Genomic DNA, 25,510 nt, shown 5'->3' with positions numbered 1-25,510 from the left:
CTCCTGCTCCCTATCCTATTCTGAAGTCATGGAGGCATGCACACGCTAAATGCCAGAGCAACTCAACATTTATGGAGAGGAATAAACAGTTGTCATTTTGGGCTCAGAACCTTCATCAGGACTGGAAAGGAAGCCAGATATGAAGGATGTGGGAGGGGAATGAGTACAATCTGGCACATGATAGGTGAAGCCAGGTGAGGGACGGGGGGATGAAGTGAGAAGCTGAGAGGTGATAGGTGGAAAAGGTAGAAAGCTGAAGAAGAAGGAATCTGTTGGGAGAGGAGAGTGAACCATGGGAGAAACGAAAGGAGGAGGGTAACCAGACGGAGGTGAGGAGAAGAGAAGCAGAAAGAGGAGAGCCAGAATGAGGAATGGAAATAGAGACCAAGGAGAAATTACCAGAAGTTGGAGAAAATGATGTTCATGCTGTCAGGTTGGAGGCTACCCAGATGGAGTATGAGGTGTTGCTCCTCAGACCTGAGAAAAGGGACCCATGTTCATTCTAACCTTTTTGCCTTTCCACACTAATCCTATTCACCATATTAACCATATCCTTCTATGTGTTGCCTGTTTTAAGCAGGGGCCTAAATGCTTCTTGAACATAGTGAATGCATCTGATTCCCACCACTTTGTCCAGTTGTTGGTGAGATTGCAGATGGAGTACTATGTACAGTTTTGGTTACCATGATGTAGGAAAGATATGGCTAAATGGGAAAGAGTGCAAAGAAGATTTCCAAGGAAGTTGCCAGGATTCAAGGGCCTGAGTTGTAGGAAGAAGTTGGAAAGGCTAGGACTTTATTCCTTGGAGCGTAGGAGAATGAGGGGCAACCTTATAGTCGTCGGTAGGTTGCATCTGGAATTTCCAGTTGGCAGATGATTTCCCTCTGACATATTGGGAAATCATGTATGTGGCAAGTTACAGCAGTGGTTTGCCTTTGCCTTCTGTCAGGTGAGCTTTTTTTAAGAGCTCTTAACCCAGCATGGATGGAGAGCATGCAAGGGAGCTGACCGGATTCGAACTCGGGACCTCTCGTCCCGAAGTCCAGTGCTGATACCACTACGCCACCAACCTTATAGTAGAGTTGAAAATTATGAGGTGAATGGTAGTAGTCTTTTCCTCTGGATAGGGCAGTCCAGTACTAGGGGGAGTGTACACAAAATGCTGGAGGAACTCAGCAGGCCAGGCAGCATCTATGGAAAAGAGTGAACAGTCAACACTTCAGGCTGAGGCCCTTCAACAGGGCTGGAGAAAAAAGACGAGTCAGAGGGAGGAAGAAACACAAGGTGATGGGGGGGCGGGGGAAATGAGGAGTGAAGTAAAGAGCTGAGAAATTGATTGGTGGAAGAGATACAGGGCTGGAGAAGGGGGAATCTGATAGGAGAAAACAGAAGGCCATGGAAGAAAGAAAAGAGGGAGGTGCACCAGAGGGAGAAGGTGAGTAGGCTGGTGAGGAGATATGGTGAGAGGGAAATGGGAATGGTGAAGGAGAAGTGGGTGACATTTACAGAGGTTCAAGAAATCGATCTTCATGCCATCAGGTAGGAGGCTACCCAGACGGAATACAAGGTGTTGCTTCTCCAATGACAGTAGAGGAGGCCATGGACTGGCATGTCAGAATGGGAGTAGGAAGTGGAATTAAAATGGGTGGCCACTGGGAGATCTTGCATGTTCTGGTGGACAAAGTGTAGATGCTTGGCAAAGTGGTCTCCCAGTCTGTGTCGGGTGTCACTGATATACAGGAGGCCACACTGGGAGCACTGGACATAGTAGATGATCCCTACAGACTCACAGGTGAAGTGTTGCCTCATCTGGAAGGACTGTTTGGAGCTCTGAATGGTAGTGAGGGAGGAGGTGTAGGGGCAGGTGTAGCATTTGTTACGTACCCTGTAACTGGGTTTACAGACCAGCAGAAATAGAAGAATCCGTTGGAGTCTGGTGGTACCGAAAACTAAAGGAGTTTATTAGTAAACTAAGCAATACAATATCAAAAATGCAAATATGCATATAAAACAGGTTAGCAACAATAAACATAGAAGTGTAGGAATAATAATAATAATAAACAAGCTCTATCAATGTCTAGGGGTAAATGAATTGTCATAAGAGAATATAGAGTTCAGTTCAGTTCATGTGTGCTGAGGTAGTTGTGGTTGTTGTGTTGTAATTCGTTGGAGAGGGAGGGAGAGCGAGCAAGCAAGAGATTGAGCAGCTGCAGCCAGCAAACCTTCTGTTGTATTCTGATCCTGTCGTACCGTTGTGGCCATTCAGTTATGACCCCTCTGGTCTTCAGCTAGACCATTCTTCTGTGGTGGACTCGTCACTCTGGCATGAGTGGACACACACACAAGTCCCCACCGGCCCTGCTGTAACACTGTGAGCTTTACTGACCGATCTCCTGATTCGGTCCTCGAAGCCCCCACCTTCCTGTGGGTGCACAACACTCATTCAGTGTCCACTGGTGTGCCTGAGGGTGTATCCCCACACTTGTCTTTTATCCCCACTGACGGGGTATCAGCCATCCATCAACTCAAAATGACCATGTCCATCAAACTAGGCCACTCCTGCTGTCTCCTCAGGAATGTTAACGAGCAAAGTAACGTCCTTGTAGCGAAAGGTAAGCAATCAGTGAAGAAGCCATAATACATAAATCAAATGTGTGTGTCTCTCTCTCTTATCTGTAGCAGATGTCCCTGCCTCTGTGCTTTATTTCTCTCTCTCATTAGCAGCATAGCAATAGCAATAGTTCATAGTTCTCAAGGGGGGGGGGGGAATGGTTAACTCTGCACCCCATTTCCATCAGGTCTGTTCAGCACTCATAACACATTTATTCTGCTTGCAAGGATAAGTTCCAGGAGGGAGACGAGTGGAGAGAGATGAATGGTCTAGGGAACGATCGCTGCGCAAAGCAGAAAGTGAGGGGCAGGGAAAGATGTGCTTAGTGGTGGGAGATGGAAGTTGCAGTGGGGTGGTAGGTAAGGACAAGAGGAGCCCTGTCCCTGGTGGGGTGAGGGCAGACGTGTGCGGAAAGGAAGAGATGCGGTTGAGGGCAGCATTCATAGTGGAGGAAGGGAAGCCCCTTTCTTTGGCGAAGGAGCACATCTCTTTAGTTCTGGAATGAAAAACCTAATCCTGCAAGTAGATGCGATGGAGATGGTGGAATTGAGAGAAGAGGATAGCATTAGGATGTCCCTTCCTACCTACATCAGTGACACTCCACACGCTCTTGATCTTTTCAACTGATTTCAAGTTCTCTGGCCTCAATCATCTTATTTTCACTATGGATGTCCAATCCCTATACACCTCCATCCCCCACCAGGAAGGCCTCAAAACTCCCCATTTCTTTCTGGATACCAGACCAACCAGTTCCCCTCCACCAGAATCAGGTTTATTATCACCAGCATTTGTCATGAAATTTGTTTACTTAGCAGCAGCAGTTCAATGCAATACATAACAGAGAAGAAATATAAATAAATTACAGTATATATATATTGAATAGATTAATAATCTTGCAAAAACAGAAATAATATACTGTATATTTAAAAAGTAGTGTAGTGTTCATGGGATCAATGTCCATTTAGGAATCGGATGGCAGAGGGGAAGAAGCTGTTCCTGAATCGCTGAGTGTGTGCCTTCAGGCCTCTGTACCTCCTACTTGATGGGTGCTGGGGGTCCTTAATAATGGATGCTGACTTTCTGAGACACCACCCCTTGAAGATGTCTTAGGTATTTTGTAGGTTAGTACCCAAGATGAAGCTGATTAAATTTACAACCCTCTGCAGCTACTTTTGGTCCTGTGCAGTAGCACCCCCCCCCCTCCCCCCCACCATACCAGATAGTGATGCAGCCAGTCAGAATGCTCTCCACGGTGCATCTATAGAAGTTTTTGTTGACATACCAAATCTCTTCAGGCTCCTAATAAAGTATAGTCACTGCCTTGCCTTCTTTATAGCTGCATTAATATGTTGGGACCAGGTTAGATCCTCAGAGATCTTGACACCCAGGAACTTGAAACTGCTCGCTCTCTCCACTTTTGATCCCTCTATGAGGATTGGTATGTGGTCCTTCGTCTTACCCTTCCTGAAGACCACAATCAGCTCTTTCGTCTTACTGATATTATGTCTCCCCTCTTGCTGTGAAACAGAGATGCCACTTTCTCCCTTATTAGGGAGAGAGAGCCTGTGGTATGTCAAATACTGGGTGAACGAGTAGTCTTTCGGATACTGCAAGTCTGTGTCTTTGCTGCACACTTGAGTGCTCGGTGGTGGTGCCAAAGCTTTTCTTTTGCTGGTGGGTGAGGGAGACCTTGTAAGGGTTCACCCTCTTTAAAGACAGTCTAACACTGGCCCCTGAGACAGAAATCACAGGGTCACCAGGTGCACGGGGATCTTTACAGCTGCAATTATATTCACCTTTTCAAAGCAAGCATAGAAGGCTTTGAGTTCATGTGGTGATGAAGCATCGCTGCCATTCATGCCATTGGGTTTCGCTTTGTAGAAAGTAATGTCCTGCAAACCTTGCCGGAGTTGTTGTACATCTGATGTTGCCTCCAACCTCGTTCGAAATTGTCTCTTCACCTTTGAAATAGCCCTCTGCAAGTCTTACCTGGTTTTCTGGTACCACCACTCTCCTGCATCTAGCGGAACTTGTCCTCACTCTTAATAATTTCTCCTTTGGCTCCTCCTACTTCCTTCAAATAAAAGATGCAGCCATGGGCACTCACATGGGTCCCAGCAATGCCTGCCTGTTTGTTGTCTACGTGGAACAATCTATACTCCAACCCTGCACTGGTATCACTCCCCAGCTACATCAATGACTGCATTGGTGCTGCTTCCTGCACCCATGCAGAACTTGTTAACCTCATCAACTTTGCCTCCAACTGCCACTCTGTCCTTAAATTTACCTGGTCCACTTCCAACACCTCCCTCACCTTTCTTGATCTCTCTGCCTCTCTCTCAGGAGACAGTTTATCTACTGATTACTATTATAAACCCTCTGACTTACACAGCTATCTGGACTATACCTCCTCCCGCCCCTCCCCCACTTTCTACTTTCCGCAGGGATCACACCCTATGCAACTCCCTTGTCCATTCGTCCCTCGCCCCTGATCTCCCTCTTGCAAGTGGAACAAATGAAACACTTGTCCTACACCTCCTTCCTCAGGGCCCAAGCAGTCCTTCCAGGTGTGGTGACACTTCACCCGTGAGTCTGTAGGGGTCATCAGTAATATGGGGTACTCCTTGTGTGGCCTCCCGTATAGCAATGAGATTTGATGTAGACTGGGGAGACCGTTTCATCGAGCACCTACTCTCCATCTGCCAGAAAAAGCAGGATCTCCCAATGGCCACCCATTTTAATTCCACTTCCCATTCCCATTCCAAAACATCAGTCCATGGCCTCCTCTACTGTCGTGATGAGGCCACACTCAGCCTATCACCTCCCTCCCTCTGGTGCTCCTCCACCCCTTTCTTCCATGACCTTCGGCCCTCGCCTATTAGATTCCCTCTTATCCAGCCCTGTATGTCTTTTACCAATTAACTTCCCAGCTCTTTACTTCACCCCTCCTCCACTTCCCGGTATCACCTATCACTTTGTGCTTCTTCCTGCCTTCCCCCCACTTTCTTACTCTGACTTCTCATCCTTTTTTCCAGTCCTGATGAAGGGTCTCAGCCTGAAACATCAACTGTTTACTCTTTTCCATAGATGCTGCCTGGAATTTTGTGTGTTAAATGGTAAAGACATCAAAACATACAGTGAAATGCGTTGTTTTGCATCAATGACTAACACCGTCTGAGGATTGTGCTGGGGGTCAGCTTGCAAGTGTCAGCAGATTTCTGGCAAAAGCATAGCATGCCCACAACTCACTAACCCTAACCTAATGTGGGAGAAAACTGGAGTACCCAGAGGAAACCCACACGGCCACAGAAAAAATGATACTGTTCTACCTGCCTCAACCACTTCTGCTGGCAGCTTGTTCCATATACTGACCACATTCTGAGTGAAAAAGTTGCCTCTTGTGTCCCTTTTAAATCTTCATCCTCTGACCCTAAGCCCATGCCCCGGCTTTTGGATTCCCCTGCCCTGGGGTGAAGACTGATATTGTACCCCTTATCTTTGCCTCTGATGATTTTAGACATCTTTAAAAGTTCACTCCTCGTTCTCCTATGCTCTAAGAAATAAAGGCCTAGCTTGGCCTCTGACTATAACTCAGGCCCTCTAGCCCTGGAAACATCCTCATGTCTTCTTCTTTTTCCTGTTCAACCATGTCTTTCCTATAACAGAGTGAGCAGAACTATACACAGTACTCCAAGTGTGGGCTTGCCATTACAACATAATATCTAAAGTCCAATACTCAATGGGCATGGAAGGGGTGGGACTTGGACATGGGCTGAATGCAGGAAATTGGGACAAACTGCACCATGAGCAGCGTAGGCAGGTTGGGCTGAAGAGCTTGGATCCATGTTGTACTGCCTTGACTGAAGAAGGGCAGTGGAATAAACGCCTTTGCCATCAGAAACTCCACTTTCAATGAACTATGCACTCGTATTTCTAGGTCTCTGTTTTATCACTCTCCCTGGTGCCCTACCTAGATGCTAGGAATCTGAAATAGAAACAAAAATTGATCCTGTGCATTGGAACCTTTTTATCAGGCTGTGATGCAGCCACACAGCATACAAATTTGTAAGGGTCACATGAAATATCCTGAAACTCCTAATGAAATATAGCTGCTGGTAGAATTCTTTGTGATTGCATCTATGTGTTGGGCCCAGGATCAATCTTCTGAGATGCTGATGCCCAGGAACTTGAAGCTGCCCCCCCTTTCTGCTGCACACCCCTCAATGAGGACTGGTTTATGGATGTTGGTGAGGCCTGATTTGGAGTATTGTGAGCAATTTTGGTCACCTACCAGTGGAAGGATGTCAATAAGATTGAAAGAACGCAGAGAAAATTTACAATGATGTGCCAGGACATCAGGACCAGAGTTATTGGGAAAGGTTGATTAGGTTAAGACATTATTCCCTAGAGCATAGAGGAATGAGAAAGAAATTAATCCTCCAACTACATTTCAGTGGTTTTCTCAAACTATTTCTTGTTTGAGTTTAGAAAAAATCAGAAGTGTAATTTTTGACCCTTCAGTCAAATTTGAAGAAACTTGGAGACCATTTATCCAACATTTTCATATGAGCTAAACTGACCTTTCCCAAACCTTATTCTTATCATCTTTAATTATTTGGATAGAGGTGTGGAGTTATTGACACTACTGTGTATACTTGATATAATACAATAGCCCATGTCAGTTAGGCTAGTTGTTTTCTTTTTTGGGTTTTTTTTTCATACTTTTCCATTTTTTGTAACCTACTATGAGTTTGGGAAACTATTATATGTGGATTTTTAACTGTTTTATATTTGTATTTTAACCTATTAATTATGTACTCTCAAGCTCTCTGTACGCGATGTTTTTCTTATTATGCTTGTTTGAAAATTAATAAAAAGATTTGAAAAGAAAAGAAGAATGAGAAAGATTTGCTAGAGGAATACAGAATTATGAGGGGTATAGATAGAGTCAATGCAAGCAGGCTTTTTCCACTGAGATTGGGTGAGACTAGAACTAGAGGTCATGGGTTAAGAATGAAAGATGAAATATTTAAAGGGAACATGAGGGGAAACTTCTTCACTCAGAGGGTGGAAAGAGAGTGGAACGAGCTGCCAGCGGAAGTGGTAGATGTGGGTTGATTTTAACATTTAAGACAAATTTGGATAGGTACATGGATGGGAGGGGTAGACAAGGTTACAATCCAGATGTAGGTTGATGGGACCAGGCATGTGCCTGTTTCTGTGCTGTAGTGTCCTGTAACTCTCTGCATTCTCCAGACTTCCCCTTCCTGCAGTCCACACTCAGTTCCTTGGTGTTTCGGAGCCAGACGGTGTGGGTGAGATTTTAAATGAATACTATTGATCTGTCTACTTTTCACATGTAGAAATAAGTGGGGGTTGCAGATTCCAAAAAGATGGTGGTGAAATTGTAGAGCTTTTAAAAATTGAAAATGAGGAGGCATTAGATGCCTTGGTGAGAATAGGGCTGGATAATCAGAATCAGGTTTAATGTCACTGGCATATGTCATGACATTTGTTTTGTGGCAGCAGTATATCATAATACATAATTTATAAATATAAATTACTATAAGAAGTATTTATAAAAAAATTAAATTGAATAGTGCAAAGAAAGCAAAAAGAGTGAGGTAGTGTTCATGGGTTCCTTGTCCGTTCTGAAATCTGATGGCGGAGGGTAGGAAGCTGTTCCTGAAATGTTGAGTGTGTGTCTCCTCCTAGCTAGAAGCTAGTGATGAGAAGAAGACGTTCTCGGTGATGGGGGTCCTCAATGATGGATGCTGCCCTTCTGAGCTGTCACTATTTAAACATGTCTTTGATACCAGAGAGACTAGTGTCCATGGTGGAGCAGGCTGTGCTTACAACTTTCTATAGCTTTTCCCAATCCTGTGCAGTGGCCCCTCCCATGCAAGATGATGATGCACCCAGTTAGAAAGCTCTTCCTGGCACATCTGTAGAAATTTGCTAGTCTTGGGTGACATAGTAAGTCTTCTCAAACTCATAATGTAATACAGCCAGTGTCATGCCTTCTTTGTAATTGCATCAATCAGTTAAACCCCTGGCTGCCAAGGAGATGGGGGTGGGGGGGAAGGCTGCCGAGATCTTTATATTTTCATTGGTCACAGGTGAGGTACCAGTAACTGGATGATAGTATATAGATAGATAGATAGATAGATAGATACTTTATTCATCCCCATGGGGAAATTCAACTTTTTTCCAATGTCCCATACACTTGTTGTAGCAAAACTAATTACATATAATACTTAACTCAGTAAAAAAAATATGATATGCATCTAAATCACCATCTCAAAAAGCATTAATAATAGCTTTAAAAAGTTCTTAAGTCCTGGCGGTAGAATTGTAAAGCCTAATGGCATTGGGGAGTATTGACCTCTTCATCCTGTCTGAGGAGCATTGCATCGATAGTAACCTGTTGCTGAAACTGCTTCTCTGTCTCTGGATGGTGCTATGTAGAGGATGTTCAGAGTTATCCATAATTGACCGTAGCCTACTCAGCGCCCTTCGCTCAGCTACCGATGTTAAACTCTCCAGTACTTTGCCCACGACAGAGCCCGCCTTCCTTACCAGCTTATTAAGACGTGAGGCGTCCCTCTTCTTAATGCTTCCTCCCCAACACGCCACCACAAAGAAGAGGGCGCTCTCCACAACTGACCTATAGAACATCTTCAGCATCTCACTACAGACATTGATGTCTCCATCTGTCTGGAAGTCTACCTGAACCCGCCAATGAATTCTAGCCAGCAAACTGTCAGTACCCAGCTAGGAAGCTGGACAGGACTGGTCTGAGTGCCTTTCAGGCTGAGGTACCAGCTGGTTTCTTTGGTTGCACCCTCTGCTTCTGCTGCCTGATCCAGAAGAAGCTGGTGGATTTCTTCTGAGGCAAGAGGAAGCACTGGGTTTCTGCTGTGGTTCTGAGTCTCCATATTGGGATGTGGGGTGCAACAGGTCACTGGTGTGTATGTCCAAATCTATGTGGTGATTCACGACCCTGCAGAGATGCCTATAGTTTGAACATCTTTCCAAACTGGTGTGTGCAGGCCTTCTTCCCCAGCTCCCAGTGGCACTGACACTGCTTTGTGGGAGTACCTCCTCTCTGATAGTAGCAATGAGGAGAGGGCATCTCCAGGTGGTGAGGGCATTTAATGATAGATGCCACCTTCCTGAAGATATCCTCTATGAGTGGATGCACAAACTTGGTTCACGGTCTGTGACTGCCTTCCGACAGGGAGAAGGGTGAGAGGGACTGATGGTGTGATGTGTTACGAGTAGCCCAGTGTTTGGCTGGCAGGCTCTCTGCTCCCCTGTTTCGTACGAACAAATGAACGTGACTTGTTCTGACGTGGCCCCTCTGCTGCTGAGCTCCAGGTAATTTCAATCACTACTACAGCAGTGTGTACGGCTTGGATCTAATTTTGTGTGCATGTGCTCTCAGGGACCTTGTCATTAAATGATTTACTGAGACCAGTGTATTTTCTTCATCAGTCTGTACTCTCTGCTAACAAACAACCTGCATGTACACGGTATGCCAGGCTGTGCCACACTGCGGATGGAGGGAACAGAGTAGTGTCCAGTGGCTCAGTCCAGGGAGACAGCTGGTTTTACAGAGCATCTGAAAACAGGGCAATGCAGGAAAGATGTGTCGGAGTTCCCTTAGTCCATCTGCTGTTACCATTCATCATTCTACTGTGCCCATACTTACCCGTGCCCATACTTACTCATACTCTCACTTAGAACGTCGACCAGTAGAACACAGGAACCAGGCTTTCAGCCCATAGTGTTGATGCAAATTAGTAATTAGGAGCTGAAGCAGCATGGTTGTAAAACGTTGTGACAGCGGCAGCTACCCAGGTTCAATCTGCACTACTGTGAGTAAGGAGTCTGTATATTCACTCTGCCTGGGGCTCCTTCCCTCCCACACCCCACACGTGTATGGGTTAGTACGTTGACTGGTCACATAGGTGCAATTGTGCGGTGTGAGCTCGTCATGACAGAAGGGCCTGTTACGATGATGAAAGTGAGAAAATAAAATAAAACAAATGTACTGTTGAAAGTATCCTAACCAATCAGATCAGAGCCTGGTGCGGCAATTCCAATCTACAGGAATGCAAGAAGTCCAGTCCATCACTTTCCCCACCTTTGACAGCATCTGTGGGAGGTGCTGCCTCAAGAAGACAACATTTATCATCAAGAATCTGAGCCATGCCATGGCAGCTCCCATCGGGCAGTGGGTCAGAAGCCTGAAGTCCCACACCACCAGCTTCAGAAACAGCGACTTCCCTTCAACCGTTCAGTTCTTGAACTGACCTACACAACCCTAAACCTCCCTCAGCAACAGAACACTACAGGCCACCTCTTGCACACCCATTGACTTGTCTCTGATTGTGTCTTTTTGCAATAATATCTTGTTCTGCACAATCTTTTACTCACTTCACTGTCTTGGATCATTTGAGTATAATTTATGTGTGTAGTGCTGCGAGCAGGGTTTTTTTTATTGTACCTGTATTTGTGCATGACAATAAACTCAGCCTGACTTGTTGACAGCATTCCCTTGTCACTAGGGCACATCCCCTTCTTCCCATAGGGCCAGCCGGCGATCAGACACGGTGGCAGGGCCTGACCCAGGTGCAGAGAAATCTGTTTAGGGTTCACCCACCCTGCCCATAAACAGCCACTGCACACTGTTCCTTTACCCTCCTCCAGCTGTAAGCTCACACTGAACATCTGGCCTGGATTCCCACTTCAGCTGGCCGGTCCAATCTCATAAAACATTCAATGTGCTTATTAAACTACAGCAGGCTGCAAGTATATGTCAGGAGGTTGAGACACAAGAGACAGCAGACATTGGATCCTGGAGCATCAAACCATTTGCTGGAGGAAATAGGCCCATTGTTATTGTCAATGATTTACAAGAGAATCTACAAGGCTTGGTTAGCACGTCTGCAGGTGACACCAAGATGGGTGGTGCTGCTGACAGTGAAGATGGTCATCAGGAAGTACATACGGGTCTTGATCAGCTGGGCAAGGAATGGCAAATGGAGATCTACTTGGATAAGTGCAAGGTGCGTGTTTAGCATTTTGGGAAGATTAATGAGGACAAGTCTTTCATAGTGAACAGATGGGCTCTGGGAAGTGTTGTAGGACAGAGTGCTAATTCGTATTCCCTTGAAAGTGGCAACACCACAGGTGTCCAGGGCTGGTGAAGAAGGTTTTTGGCCTGGAACAGCCTAGGCACTAAGTACAGAAGTTGGGCTGTTACGGTGCATTTGTACAAGAGGCTGCATTTGGAACATTGTGCCCAGTTTTTGGTCTCCCTGCTGTAGGAAAGATGCCACTAAGCCGGAAAGAGTGCAGGGGAGATTTACAAAGACGTTGCTGGGACGAGGGACAGAGTTATGGAGAGAAGTCAGAATCAGGCTTATTATCACTGTCTTATATGGAGTGAAATCTGTTATTTTGCAGCAGCACTACAGTGCAAAGGCATAAAATCACTATAAATTACAAAATAAATAATTAGTGCAAAACAAGGGAGTAACAAGTTCATGTCTGATTCCACTACTTCCTCTGGCAGTGAGTTCCAGATATCACTCACTCCCCATCACCCCTCAAGTCCCCCTTAGATCTACCCCCCTCATTTAAAACATATTCCTTCCTGTTTTTATAGTAATTTACTATGGGAAAAAGATTCTGACTTCAGCCTCTTGGAGCTGTGAGACAGCAACACTAGCTGGGCAGCCCGGTGGCACTGCCAGTAGAACTGCCGTCTCTCTGCAGCAGACACCCAGCTTCAATCCTGGAGGAATTTCCATGTCTTCCCTGTGATTGCACGTTTCCCCCAGGTGCATGGTTGGGTTAGGGTTAATCAGTGTTATGTCACCAAGTGTGTGGGGGAAATTGGTGAGATTGATGGGGAGAATGAAAAACTAAGATTAATATAGGATGAAGGTGAAGGATTGATGGTCACATGGATATTGCCTGGATTTGAGGATAGGGATTGGATAGGCTGGGCTTGTTTTTTAAGGTACATTTAATGTCGAAGAAATGTATACAATATACATGCTGAAATGTTTTTTCTTTGCAACCAACCACAAAAACAGAGGAGTGCCCCCAAAGAATGAACGACAGTTAAATGTTAGAACCACAAGGTCCCCTCTAGCTCTCCTCCCCCGCGCGTAAGCGGCAGCAAGCAACGATCCCCCCTCACCCACCAGCAAAAGAAAAGCTTTGGCACCACCACCAAGTACTCAAGTGTGCAGCAAAGACACAGACTTGCAGTATCCCAAAGACTACTCGATCACCCAGTATTCGACATACCACAGGCTCTCTCTCCCCCTAATAAGGGAGTAAGTGACATCTCTGTTTCACAGCGAGAGGGGAGACGTAACAAACAACACACTGGTTTACCATGTTAGAAGTCCGTTGCATTGCTTTTTCTGAGTGTGCCCAAAGATGGAATGAAGGAGAGTGAGGGATGACCTCAGATTATGAGGCAGGATATGATTATGAGACAGGATAGATGGTCAAAATATTTTATCCCATGAATCAAAAACAAGCGGGCACAGGTTTAAGGTAAAGGGAATGGTTGATCATCTGGAATGTGCTGCGAGAGGAGGTAGTGAAATTCGATATAGTCACTGTGTTTAAATGGCATTTAGGCAGATACATGAATAGATGAGGTATAGAAGGATACAGTGGCAAATGGGAGTGGTGTATATGGGCAAAAAGGTCTGTTTCTGTGTTGTGTCACTCTATGGGCTTCAGTTAAGAAGAAGCCCAATAGGCTGGAACACGTTATTCCTTTCTGGAGCATTAATGTATCTTATCGAAGCAGCAGGGGGGTCTTAAACCTAAGGGCATGGGTTTAAGGTGAGAAGGGTGAAAGATTTAAAAGGGGCAACTTTTTCACCTAGAGGATGGTCAGTATAATAGAGTGAGCTGCCAGAGAAAGTGATTGAGGCAGGTACAATAACATTTGAAACATACATGGATAGGAAAGGTTTATGAGCCAAAGCTCAGGTAGGCAACCTGATCAGTTCACACATGAGCTGAAGTTTCTGTGTTGTCTAGGTCTATGATTCTGAAATTATGATGGTTATCACCCCACTGCTGGGTATTGTGTGGGCATTGCTGTTGGACTGTGCCAGTAGCATGCACTGGTGAATGCAATGCCCACTTCTCTGCTACTGCGCCTTGTTCCTCAGGCCGTTGGCCTACTGGGGCCTGAGGCCTGGTTGGAACCCATTAAACTCGGAACTGTCAATCATTCCACAATTTACTGATGAAGTGTGAAAAAATGAGCCCGTTATTAAGTTCTACCAATCATGCGACAGAGTCATTTGTCAATCATCTTTCACCCTAGGCCCCTCCTTCCAGAGGAGGCGTGACTCTACCACTACTTCAATGTGATTTGTTAAACGGAATGTCGGTCATCAAGTGTGCCCTATACACATGCACTTTGGAGGTGGGATCAACCCCACGCTCCAGTTCCATTTGTCTACATTCATGTCAATTGTCGGCTGAGCGGTGGGCGGTTTCCAAAAATGAGTGGGCAAGAGAGCAATCAATCTACCCTGAGTGGCAAATGGTGACAGTGGAAGGGCCAGGAGCCGGTTTGGGTTGGGCCAATCGACGCGGTTGTTTGGGTATCGGGGGCGGACAAGGGGTCTGCGGCGCCGGTTGTGTTGGAAACGGGCGGCCGGCGGCAGGTGAGTGCGACTCTTCCTCCGGTAACCCCCACCCCCGCTTCTCCCTTCCCCGAATTCTCAGCCCTGGCCGATGGAGAGGTAGCGTCACTGTCGGCGGTGGGGAGCCTCGGCTTTGACGGATCCCGAGTTGGGGACGGTTAAGTGGGGGAGCTGAACCCCACGCAGGCCTGAAGCCTGGGGCTAGAGTAGAAGTGTGACCCAGGTAGGAGGAGGTCCCTGGCAGGCGCAGGGAACGAAATCCCAGAAATAGATAGCGATCAATAAATCAACGTTAATGTGAATCGTATCTAAATATTCCATAAATTACAATAATCAACAATTTATTAACCAAATATAAATTATTAAATGCATAATTATGAAATTATTTAGATCAATATATTTGCATTAATGTAAAATTAACATTTTAAATTTAAACTAAAATATGCAATAAGCCATGTTGAATGTTTACGAATTGCAATATTTGAATTCAATCATTAATATCATTAATAAACATCTATGATATAAAATATAACAGCAGACATAATTAATGTCTCGTGTTTATATTTGATTTTTAAAATAATACAGGGGTAGATATTTTAAAATAACTACAAATTGAAATATTAAACCCATCTATAAACGGCTATGGTTCGAACAGAACATATTAATTTTGTTCCTGTAAATATTTGAGTACTTAATTCTTTTGTGCAGGTTCTTGCTGTTGGTTTCCATTTTCTTTTAGATATTTCATTAATGATATTGGCAGAAACACTGATCTCCGTTCTGCTCTGTGGAGGCACTGGATACCAAAGCTCAAATTATATCCATAATATAATCTGGGGAACTGGAGGGTCGGAATGACCAAAGCAAAGCAGTGAGCAGGCAGGGGCAGTGGAGCTGCTTTTATTATTATGAAGGACTTTGAATGAGTAGGTGTAGAAATGATCCTTGAAGTGAGAGTGTTGTATTAGAGAATCAGAATCAGTTTTAATATCACCAGCACAAAATTTGTTAACTTCATGACAGCAGTACAATGAAATGTATGATAAATAAATATAGAGAAAAACAGTATATTCTGTCTATTAAATAGCCAAGTTAAAATAAGTAGTGCAAGATAACAGAAATAAAAAAATTAGTGATGTAGTGTACATGGGTCAGTGTCCATTTAGAAATCGATGGCTGAGGGGAAGAAGCTGCTCCTGAATCACTGAGTGTGTGCCCTCAGGCTCCTGTACCTCCTCCCTGAGGAGGGCATATCCTGGGTGGCGGGGATCTGTAATGATGGATGCCGCCTTCCTCAGGCACCGTTCCTTGAAGATGTCTTGATACTATGGAGCCTGGTACCCATGATGGAGCTGACTAATTTTACAAGTTTCTGTAACTTATTTTGATGTTGTGCAGTAGGCCCCCCCCGCCACACATACCAATTAGTAATGCGAATCGTCAGAGTGCTCTCTACGGTATATTTGTAGAAGTTTTTGAGTGTTTTATTCACAAACCAAATCTCAAACTCCTAATGAAATATACCTTCTGTCTTGCTTCTTTATAGCTGCATCAATATGTTGCGTCCAGGTTAGGTCCTCTGAGATACTGACACCCAGGAACTTGAAATTACTCATTCTTGCCACTTCTGATCCCTCTTTGCATTCCTTCACCTTATCCTTCCCGAAGTCTTAGCCTCAGAAGGTGAGGTGAGGGCCTCTTTCTGTCAGAGTTGACCATGGATATTATGGCCAAGCCGGGGCATTATGATATGATATGGAGAGCAAGCCGTTGCCCATATGTTAAGCTCCTCATCTCCATGCATCCGATGAACCCAAAGGAACGGCAGAGACCAATACAGTTCGGGACCAGCAGCGCCACAGGAGTTGCCAGTCAGCAGTGAGCTCAACGTAGGGCCTCCAGCTCCCGATTTTTCCCTTGGGGTTTACTCCTGAAACTTTCCCCATGAGTGAGTGTAGCACAAGGCAGCGGAGGTTTGAGATCAGAGTTTTCCTTTGAGATGAGCTGCCAACCATGACTGACTGACTGATTTTAAGGAATAGAGTAAGTTTGGTCCAAATTCACTGATGCTGAAAAGCATTACAAATTGTGGGAATGATTTAACAGGGTTGATGCTAAGGGTGTGTTGCCGTGGTTTCACAGGATAAGGAATCTGCCTTATAGAACTGAAGTGCAGGGAGGACCAATGCTAATTGTAGATCTTTGGAATAATCTACCCCCATGGAGTAAATATGGATGATGTAATTAATTTTGCTGCTTTACAACTCAGTGACCCAGGTTCAATCCTAACCTCTGATGTTCTGTGTGTGGAATTTGCATGTTTTCCTGCAGCTGCATGGGTTTGCCCCAGTGTCATGGCTTCCTCACACATCTCAAAGACTAGTTGATTATTGTAAGCCAGAAGAATCAAAGATAAGGCAGGCATGCAAGAGAGTTGCAGGATGGGGATTGCTGTGCTGAGGGCGGGCTAGATCTGATGGGCCAAATTGCTTTCTACATTGCAATAAGTAAATAAATACAAAATGCCAGCAGAAGTGGAGGATATGGGTTTAGTTGTAGCATTTAAGAGAAATTTGGATAGGTACATGGATGAGAGCAGTTGGAGGTCTATGGTCTGGGTGGGATAAATGGGATAGTCAGAAAAACTGGTTAGCATGGACTGGATGGGCCAAAGGGCCTGTTTCTGTGCTATAATGCTCTATAACTCTATGTCAAGTTTTGCACTCTAGGAATATTTGGATCAGGTGGAAAAATCTATCAGCTTCTTTCCTGAACTTAGAGAAATCCCAAGCCCAGAGAATGGATGAGGTTGTTGAATGGTAGAATAGATTTGATGGGCAGAAAAGTCTGCTTTCTCTTTATTGCACTAACTACTCAATGTATCAGAGCAATGAATTTGGTCCTCAAGATCTCTCTGTAGATCAACAAATCCATACCATTAAGGGTCAGTGTTAAGGGACAGTGTACTGCCTCTTTACATTTGATCTGCCAAAGTGCAGCACTTCACATTTGGCTGGTTTAAACTCCATCTGCCATTTCTCCACCCATATCTACAACTGATAGATCCTGATGTACCCTTTGCCAGACTTCTCTGCTATCCACACACCAGCAACCTTCGTTTGCAAGCCTACTAACTCACCCATTTACATTTTCATCCCAGTAATCACAAACATGAAACGTGTCACAAACAGCAGAGGTCCCAGTACAGATCCCTGCAGAACACCACTTGTTAAAAGACCTCCACCCAGAATAAGTCCTGTTTGGGGAAGCCAATTCTGAATCCAGATTTACTGTGGATCCTATGCATCTTAATCTTGGGGATGATCCTCCCATGGGGGACCTTGTCAAATGGCTTTCTGAAATCCATGTCGTCAACATCCATAGCACTGCCTCTACCACAGCCTTAAAGAACTCAGTCAAGTTATAAGATATGACTTGCTCTCCACAAAGTCATGCTGACTGTCCATCACTTTCCAAGTGCTCATAAGTTCTACCCCTAAGTATTCTCTCCAGTAACTTCTATTACTGACATGTGATTCACCAGTCTATAGTTGACAGGACTGTCCCTATTTTCTTACCTGCTCATTAGCTGCTCACCAGACCTCTGGGACCTCTACTTGCCAAGGACTTTTCATGGCACCTCATGGCTTTCCTAATTTGCTTCTTCTGACTTCTTTATAATCCTCAAGGACTGTTTGATTTTAGTTTTTTAAAATATTTAGCTTTATTGTGACCAAATTTACTATCACTCTCAGTATCGAAGGTTCCCTTACCTTGCCATCCTGTCCTTCCTTTTTACTGGAACATATTGGTCCTGTACTCTGTGAAGTTGGTCTTTAAACAATCTCGACATGTCGGATGTGGACTTGCCCAAAAACAGCTGTTACCAATTAACTCTCCCTAGTTCCTGCTTAATACTCTTGTAATTTGCTCTGCTGCAGTTTAATACTCTCCTGTGAGGACATACTTATCTATAACTATCTCAAAACTTAGGAAGCTGTGATCACTATTCCCTGACTGTTCTCCCACTGAGAGGGTGATCACCTGGCCAGGCTCTTTACCCAACATCAGGATGACTCCTGTCTCATTGGACCACCTTCATATTGATATAAGGAACCCAACGGGATGCGCCTAACAAATTCTCATGTAAACCTCTTGCACTTAAAGGACATCCCAGTCTATGCTGGGGTCGTTGAAGACATCCGCTACAACAGCCTCTCCCTAATCTGCCTGCATATCTATTCCTCAGTGACCTGGAGGTTATTAGGAGGTCTGTGGTATCCCATCAGAACTGTTGCAACTTTCTCATCTGAGTTCTACCCATATAGTGGATGAGCCCTGTTTGAGTGTAGCCTCCCACCCCTTTTACGTCCTTCACTATCTTTTCTCATCCATTTCTGTCCCTCTCTCAACCAAGTTTATGTAATAGTCACAACATCATAGTTCTATATATTGATCTATGTTCTAGGCTCAGAACATAATACTCATAATACACCTGGCATTCAAATATAGTCACCTCAACTTGTCCCATTGTATCTATCACCCTGCTATGGCCTGTTCTTACTGTTCCTTCTGCCTGATAGAAAGGTGGGGAGGAGAGAGAATGTCCGGGGTGGGAGGGGTGTTTGGTTATATTTGCTGTGTTCCTGAGCCAGTAGCAAGAGCTACTCAAGATTTGGTACTCTTGATACAATGGCAGAGGGTTTATCTTTGCTAAGTGTCATCTTGATGCCATCATGACCTGCTTTGGGTGTGGACAGGATGCCTCACACAGTCAAATGAACTCTCGATACTTCCACCCACAGAGTGTCTGGGAATGTATCGGGGAAGTTGAGAAAGAGGCCAGATTTTATAATTTTTCCCAGATCTTGTAATTGATAGATTCTAGCCTCAATGGGAAGCTTCTACACTTTTTACATGTTACTATGGGCTGGATAAATCAGCAAAGCATTGAACCTGCTGGAAATTTGATAATTACAATGCTGGAAAATATTAATTAAAAGGGATGGCAATTGCAGGAAGTGCTTTTCAAGATAAAGTATTTTACCCCACCCTTATAACCATATAACAATTACAGCACAGAAACAGGCCATCTCAGCCCTTCTAGTCCATGCCGAACACTTACTCTCACCTGGTCCCACTGACCCACACTCAGCCCATAACCCTCCATTCTTTTCCTGTCCATATACCTATCCAATTTTACTTTAAATGACAATACCAAACCTGCCTCTACCACTTCTACTGGAAGCTCGTTCCACAGCCTTGTGTCTCCAGTACCCTTGATGCTGGTCTCTGATCTCTGCTTCCTTAACAGATAACCCTGACTGAGGAAACACATAGCTCCTATACCAATTTAATTCTCAGTATACTTTCAAAATCAGAATAGGGTTTATTATCAGTACAGTGTTGTACATAAAATATTCTATAAACTACAGTAACAAATATACACTCAGTGGCCACTCGATAATGCAAATATCGAGTCAGCTACTCATGTGGCAGCAACTTAATGCATAAAAGCATACAGACATGGTCAAGAGGTTCATTTGTCAAACCAAATTTCAGAAAGGGGAAGAAATGTTGGTGCCAGACGGGGTGGTTTGAGTATCTCAGAAACTACTGATCTGAGATTTTCACACACTACAGTCTAGAGTTCAGAGAATGGTGTGAAAAACAAAAAACATGCAGTGAGTGGCAGTTCTGAGAGCAAAATCACCCTGTTAATGAGAGGTCAGAGGCAAATGGCCAGACTGGTTCAAGCTGGCAGGAAGGCAACAGTTACTCAAATACCACGTGTTTCAACAATGGTGTGTAGAAGAGCATCTCTGATTGTACAGTATGTTGAACGTTGAAGTGGATGGGCTTCAGCAGTGGAAGACCACGAATGTACACTCAGCGGCCATTTTTGGTACGGGGGTACATCATAAAGTGCCCATTGAGTGTACATATTAAAAAAACAAGTAGTGCAAAAAGAGAACAAAAAACAAAACAGCTAAAGAAATTATGTTTATATTTTTTGGAGTTTATGAGGGGTGATCTTACTTATCCTGAGGGGGCAGAGCAGAGTAGATGTGGAAATATTTCCATCAGTGCAGAAAGGGTTTACAAGGTTGTTGCCAGGACTGGAAGGGACTGAATTATAGGGAGAGGTTGAACTGGCAAAGACTGTTTAATTGGAGTATAGAAGAATCGAAGGTAGATAAAATCATGTGGAGCATAGATAGGGTGAATGCACACAGTTTTTTTCTGAAGATTAGGGAACTAAGAACTAGATGTCAGATTTAAGCTGAGAGGGGAGAAATTTAGTAGGAACCTGTGGGGGGGCGTGGGCAACCTTTTCACACATAGGATAGTCTTTATATGAAATGAACAGCCAAAGGAAGTGGCAGAGGCACGTATATTAATATTTAAAAGGTACCTGGACAGGAAAGGTTCCATGGGATATAGACAGGTACACAGATAGGACAGGTTTAGAGGGATAAGGACAGGTACACGGATAGGAAAGGTTTAAAGGGATATGGACAGGAACACGGATAGGAAAGGTTTAAAGGGATATGGACAGGTACACGGATAGGAAAGGTTTAGAGGGATATGGACAGGCACACGGGTAGGAAAGGTTTAGAGGGATATGGACAGGCACACAGATAGGAAAGGTTTAGAGGGATACGGACAGGTACACAGATAGGAAAGGTTCAGAGGGATACGGACAGGTACACGGATAGGAAAGGTTCAGAGGGATACGGACAGGTACACGGATAGGAAAGGTTCAGAGGGATACGCACAGGTACACGGATAGGAAAGGTTTAGAGGGATATGGACAGGTACACGGATAGGAAAGGTTTAGAGGGATACGGACAGGTACACGGATAGGAAAGGTTCAGAGGGATACGGACAGGTACACGGATAGGAAAGGTTTAGAGCGATACGGACAGGTACACGGATAGGAAAGGTTTACAGGGATACGGACAGGTACACAGATGGAAAGGTTTAGAGCGATACGGACAGGTACACGGATAGGAAAGGTTTAGAGGGATACGGACAGGTATATGGATAGGAAAGGTTCAAAGGGATACAGACAAGTACACGGATAGGAATGGTTTAGAGCATATATGTCAAACTCAAGGCCCGCGGTGGAATTATCTTTGGCCCACGAGATAATATCTAATTACTATTAAAGCTGGCCCCAGTAATCGAAGCGCCTATGGCGTATGATGTGGTTAATGCTGAGTTTATTCAGGTACCAGGTTTTCAGGGTTTTTAGTGTTTATTTGGCAGTCTTGCTCGGCAGTCTTCTTCATAAGAAACGGAATTTGTAAAGTGAAACACTTTGTAGTTATAGCAGAGACTGAGACACATGAGAGCAGGCTGAAAAAACGGAGGCAACGAAAGCTGCGTTCGCACATGTCCGACTGATCGGGCCCGCATGAAGCTGCATTTTGCTCAATCCGGCCCGTGACCTAAAATGAGTTTGACACCCCTGGTTTAGAGGGACATGGATCAAACATAGGCAGATGTGACTAATGTAGATGGGTTGGTCGGCTTGACTTGCTGTCGACAAGGTGGAGAAGGCAGGGACATTCCATTGGGTTGAAGGGATTGTTTCCAAGCTTCATAATTGTGACTGTGACTAAGTTAGGGTTTAGTCACTTGAAACTGAGGTGTTTTAGAAAGAAAGATGAACTTTATTTGTCACATGTTCATTGAAACATAGGTTTCTGTTGGTAACCTGCTCAGTCCCTGGACGTGCTGGGGGCAGCCTGCCAGTGCTAACATAGCATGCCCACAACTTACTAACTCTAACCCTAACCTGTACATCTTTGAAATGTGTGAGGAAACCAGAGCACCCAGAGCAAATCCACATGGGCAAGGAGAGGATATACAACAGCAGGAATTAAATTCCAAGCACTGGAGCTGTAAAATAATGCACTAACTGCTATGCTGCCCACTACGTAAATGAACAGTGACCATGTTGAATGATGGGGCGGGCTTGATGACCTGAGTGGCCTACAATTCTCTTGTTCATCAAGCTGCAGCTTTCTAATTATAAAGTTAATTTTTTTTTAAGAGTATTTTGAACGTTGTCTCCAGCATATTGACAGGAGTTGCTGGAGGAAAAGAGAGAAATTAGACTGAAATTATATACCACAATCCCATGAGGGTGTTATACATTCATTAATGAATGTCTTAACTTTCTAATCATACTAGCAGAGGAAGGAATATGGGTGTGACACTGAGGCAAGTGGCCTTGCTTTTCCCCTGGTTAGACCATAAGATATTGGAGCAAAATTAGGCCATTCCATTATGGCTGATTTATTATTGCTCTCAATCCCATTTTCCTTTGTCTCCCCATGATCTTTGACGCTTTTCTAATCAAGAACTTATCAACCTGCACTTTAGATATACAATGACTTGGCCTCCACGTGACTTTACAGATTCCCACCCTCTTGTTAAAAAACTTCCTCTTAATCTCAGTTCTAAAGTACTTACTGCCCATTACAACTGCTGGTGTTTAGGATAGCAATGAAGGTCCCCCGTCTCTCCCTGACCTTGGCCATAAATCAATTTTAGTCTTGGTCTCGGCGGTGTTCAGGGCTTCTTTCATCGTGCCAGTCTCCTCTTCTCGGTTTTCGCCATGCAAGTCCCGGGTAGAGACTCAGGAATACTTTAGCGCACAGATGTAGAAGGTTCTTCATTACTGTGAACCTGGAGGACTGGTGAACCACTCTTAGTCTGGCCTCTACCTTTTGACCTGTTTAGCATGAGTGACCCTACCAAGAGCCAAAGCATAAAGGCCTGGCTCCAGCCATTGTAGCACTTCGCGTCATTGAAGCACACAAACCTCCAAACCTCAACAAGATTGTTGTCCTCTTGGAGGTCAGTTCTAAAGGGATGCCATTTTATTGTGAAGCTGTGCCCTCTGGTCCTAGAGAAAACATTCTGTCAATGTCCATACTGTCCAGACCTTTCAACAATTAGTAGGTTTCAATGAGATCTTCCCCTCATCTTTCTAATCTCCAGCAAGTATAGGCCGAGAGACACAAACGGTTTTCATATGTTAACCCTTTCATCCCAGGATCACTTGTATCTACTCCAACAGCAGCACATCCTTCCTTAGATATGGGGCCCAAAGCTGCTCACAAAAGCAAAAAGTTAGGCTTCTTGACCATAAAGAGAGGCAGAAAGAGATGGTGGAAAGGATGGCGAATGGGTTTCGTGCTGGGCAAGAGTGTGAAGGAATATTCCCCACTGGTCGAGTGAGCTAACAACACTTGGAGCTTGCAACTTCCAGGTGACAGTATTCTACTTGTTTACCAGTTTAGTCTCAGGATCAGGTTTATTGGGAAAGTGACTTGAATATTAAAATTGAAGAAACAAATTGGTCAAGACTATGTCTTGATAGTATGACAAATACAATAAATGTCCGACTTAGATTAGTGCAATATAATTTTTTACATCAATTATATATTACACCACAAAAAATAAATAAATAAAATCCAAATTTATCTGATCAGTGTTTCCGATGTAACCAAGAAATCGGTACTTTTTTACATTCTACTTGATCTTGTTCTAAAATTCAACCTTTTTGGACAAATGTAAGAGTTTTATTGGAACAAATTATTGGAACACAACTTCCACATAATCCAATATTATTTTTATTAGGCGATATTGAAGGGATAAAATCGAAACCCAAATTGAATAAATATCAGAAAGAATTCATAAAAATTGCACTGGCAGTAGCCAAAAAGGCTATTGCAGTTACTTGGAAATCGGATTCATACTTAAGTATAGATCGTTGGAAGAATGAAATTTCCAGCTGTATTCCACTTGAAAAAGTTACTTATAATTTAAGAGATAAATATGAAACATTTTTGAAAATTTGGCGCCCTTATTTACAAAAGACAGGATTAAATATATAGGTGCTCCGAAGATAAAATAATTGGTTATTTGGGGAAAGAAATAAATATGTATACTAAAGTTATTACGAACTCCGTGGAGCATGTGGGGATCTTCCAATATCCAGGCACTCTTTCTTTCTTTCTTTTTTTTTCTTTTTCTTTTTTTCTATAGGGATGTTGGGGGGGGGGGAAGGGTATATATTTTTTTCATTCTGTAATCATTTGAAAACTCAATAAAAAAAGGTTAAAAAAAAGAAAGAAAGAAAAAGGATCAGGTTTATTATACCTGACATATTTCATTAAATTTGATCTTTTGTGGTAACAGTACAGTGCATTACATAGAATATACATTATAATAAATTATAAAAATTAAAGTACCAAATGAAAACAAAAATAGTGTTCATTGATTCATTGTCCATTCAGAAATCTGTAAGTCATCAGATTGCTGAATAGACAGTGAAACTCATGTCCATTGTACCTCCTCCCTGATAGTAATAATGAGAAGAGGGTATGTTCTGGATGGTGAGGGTCCTTAGTGATGGATACCGCCTGTTTGAGGCATTGCCTTTTGAAGATATCCATAGTGATGGAGCAGCTAGTGCCCATGATGAGGTTTTTTCTGACCCTGTAGTGGCCCCTCCATACCAGAGAGTGATGCAACCATTTAGATTAATCTCCACAGTACATCTGTAGAAAATTGGTAGAGTTTTTGGTGACATTCTACATCTGCTCAAACTTATAATGAAATATAGCCTCTGACTTGCCCTCTATGTAATTGCATCAAAATGTTGATCTGCTTGATATCAATATGTTCAACTGCTTGCCTGAACAACAATTCTGTCTACCACCAGTGCACTGAATCTCTTGTTTGTGTTATCCTTGCATTCTGGAAAATGGCACAGAGTTAAAAGGTCAGCCATGATCCTTTTGAATTGGACACACGGGCCAAATTTCTTCATAAAGCTATCGCTTGATTTCTTAAGCAGAGTCTGGGATTATTGATGGAAACTAATAATGTATCAGCTGCTGTTAGATGAGGTGTATGTCTGGCCAACCTTTGAATATGTGGAAATCCACCACTTATGTTGGGAGCTCATTGACCATGTTAGAACCTCTTAAATAGAGACATCTGTGCCAACTCTTTGGGAAATGGATTTACAGTGAATAACTTGTGCTGGGTATATGATCCATGTACATACCAGTTTAAAAGACACTTGCCCCACCGACCTTACCAAAAGATTGACTTTCTCAGAGTGGGCGGGAAGCAGAGCCCGCTGGTTGGTCTGTGTGGATGGAGGGTGTGATGATAG

General features: G+C 43.8%; 1 protein-coding gene across 3 annotated transcripts in view; it reads left to right on the top strand.

Annotated features, from left to right (window-relative positions):
• Positions 1 to 14,183: 14,183 nt before the first annotated feature.
• gatad2b (GATA zinc finger domain containing 2B) overlaps positions 14,184 to 25,510 on the top strand; it is a 137,749-nt gene continuing 126,422 nt past the window's right edge. For all 3 annotated transcript variants that reach the window (XM_073061307.1, XM_073061305.1, XM_073061306.1), the window contains exon 1: positions 14,184 to 14,328. The gene's annotated coding sequence lies outside the window, so the exon portion shown is untranslated. The remainder of the gene's footprint in view (positions 14,329 to 25,510) is intronic.

The sequence above is a fragment of the Hemitrygon akajei genome, chromosome 11 (assembly GCF_048418815.1).
Source record: "Hemitrygon akajei chromosome 11, sHemAka1.3, whole genome shotgun sequence".
NCBI lineage: Eukaryota > Metazoa > Chordata > Chondrichthyes > Myliobatiformes > Dasyatidae > Hemitrygon > Hemitrygon akajei.
Note: the sequence above shows the minus strand (reverse complement) of the source record. Positions and strands in the feature narration are given on the sequence as shown.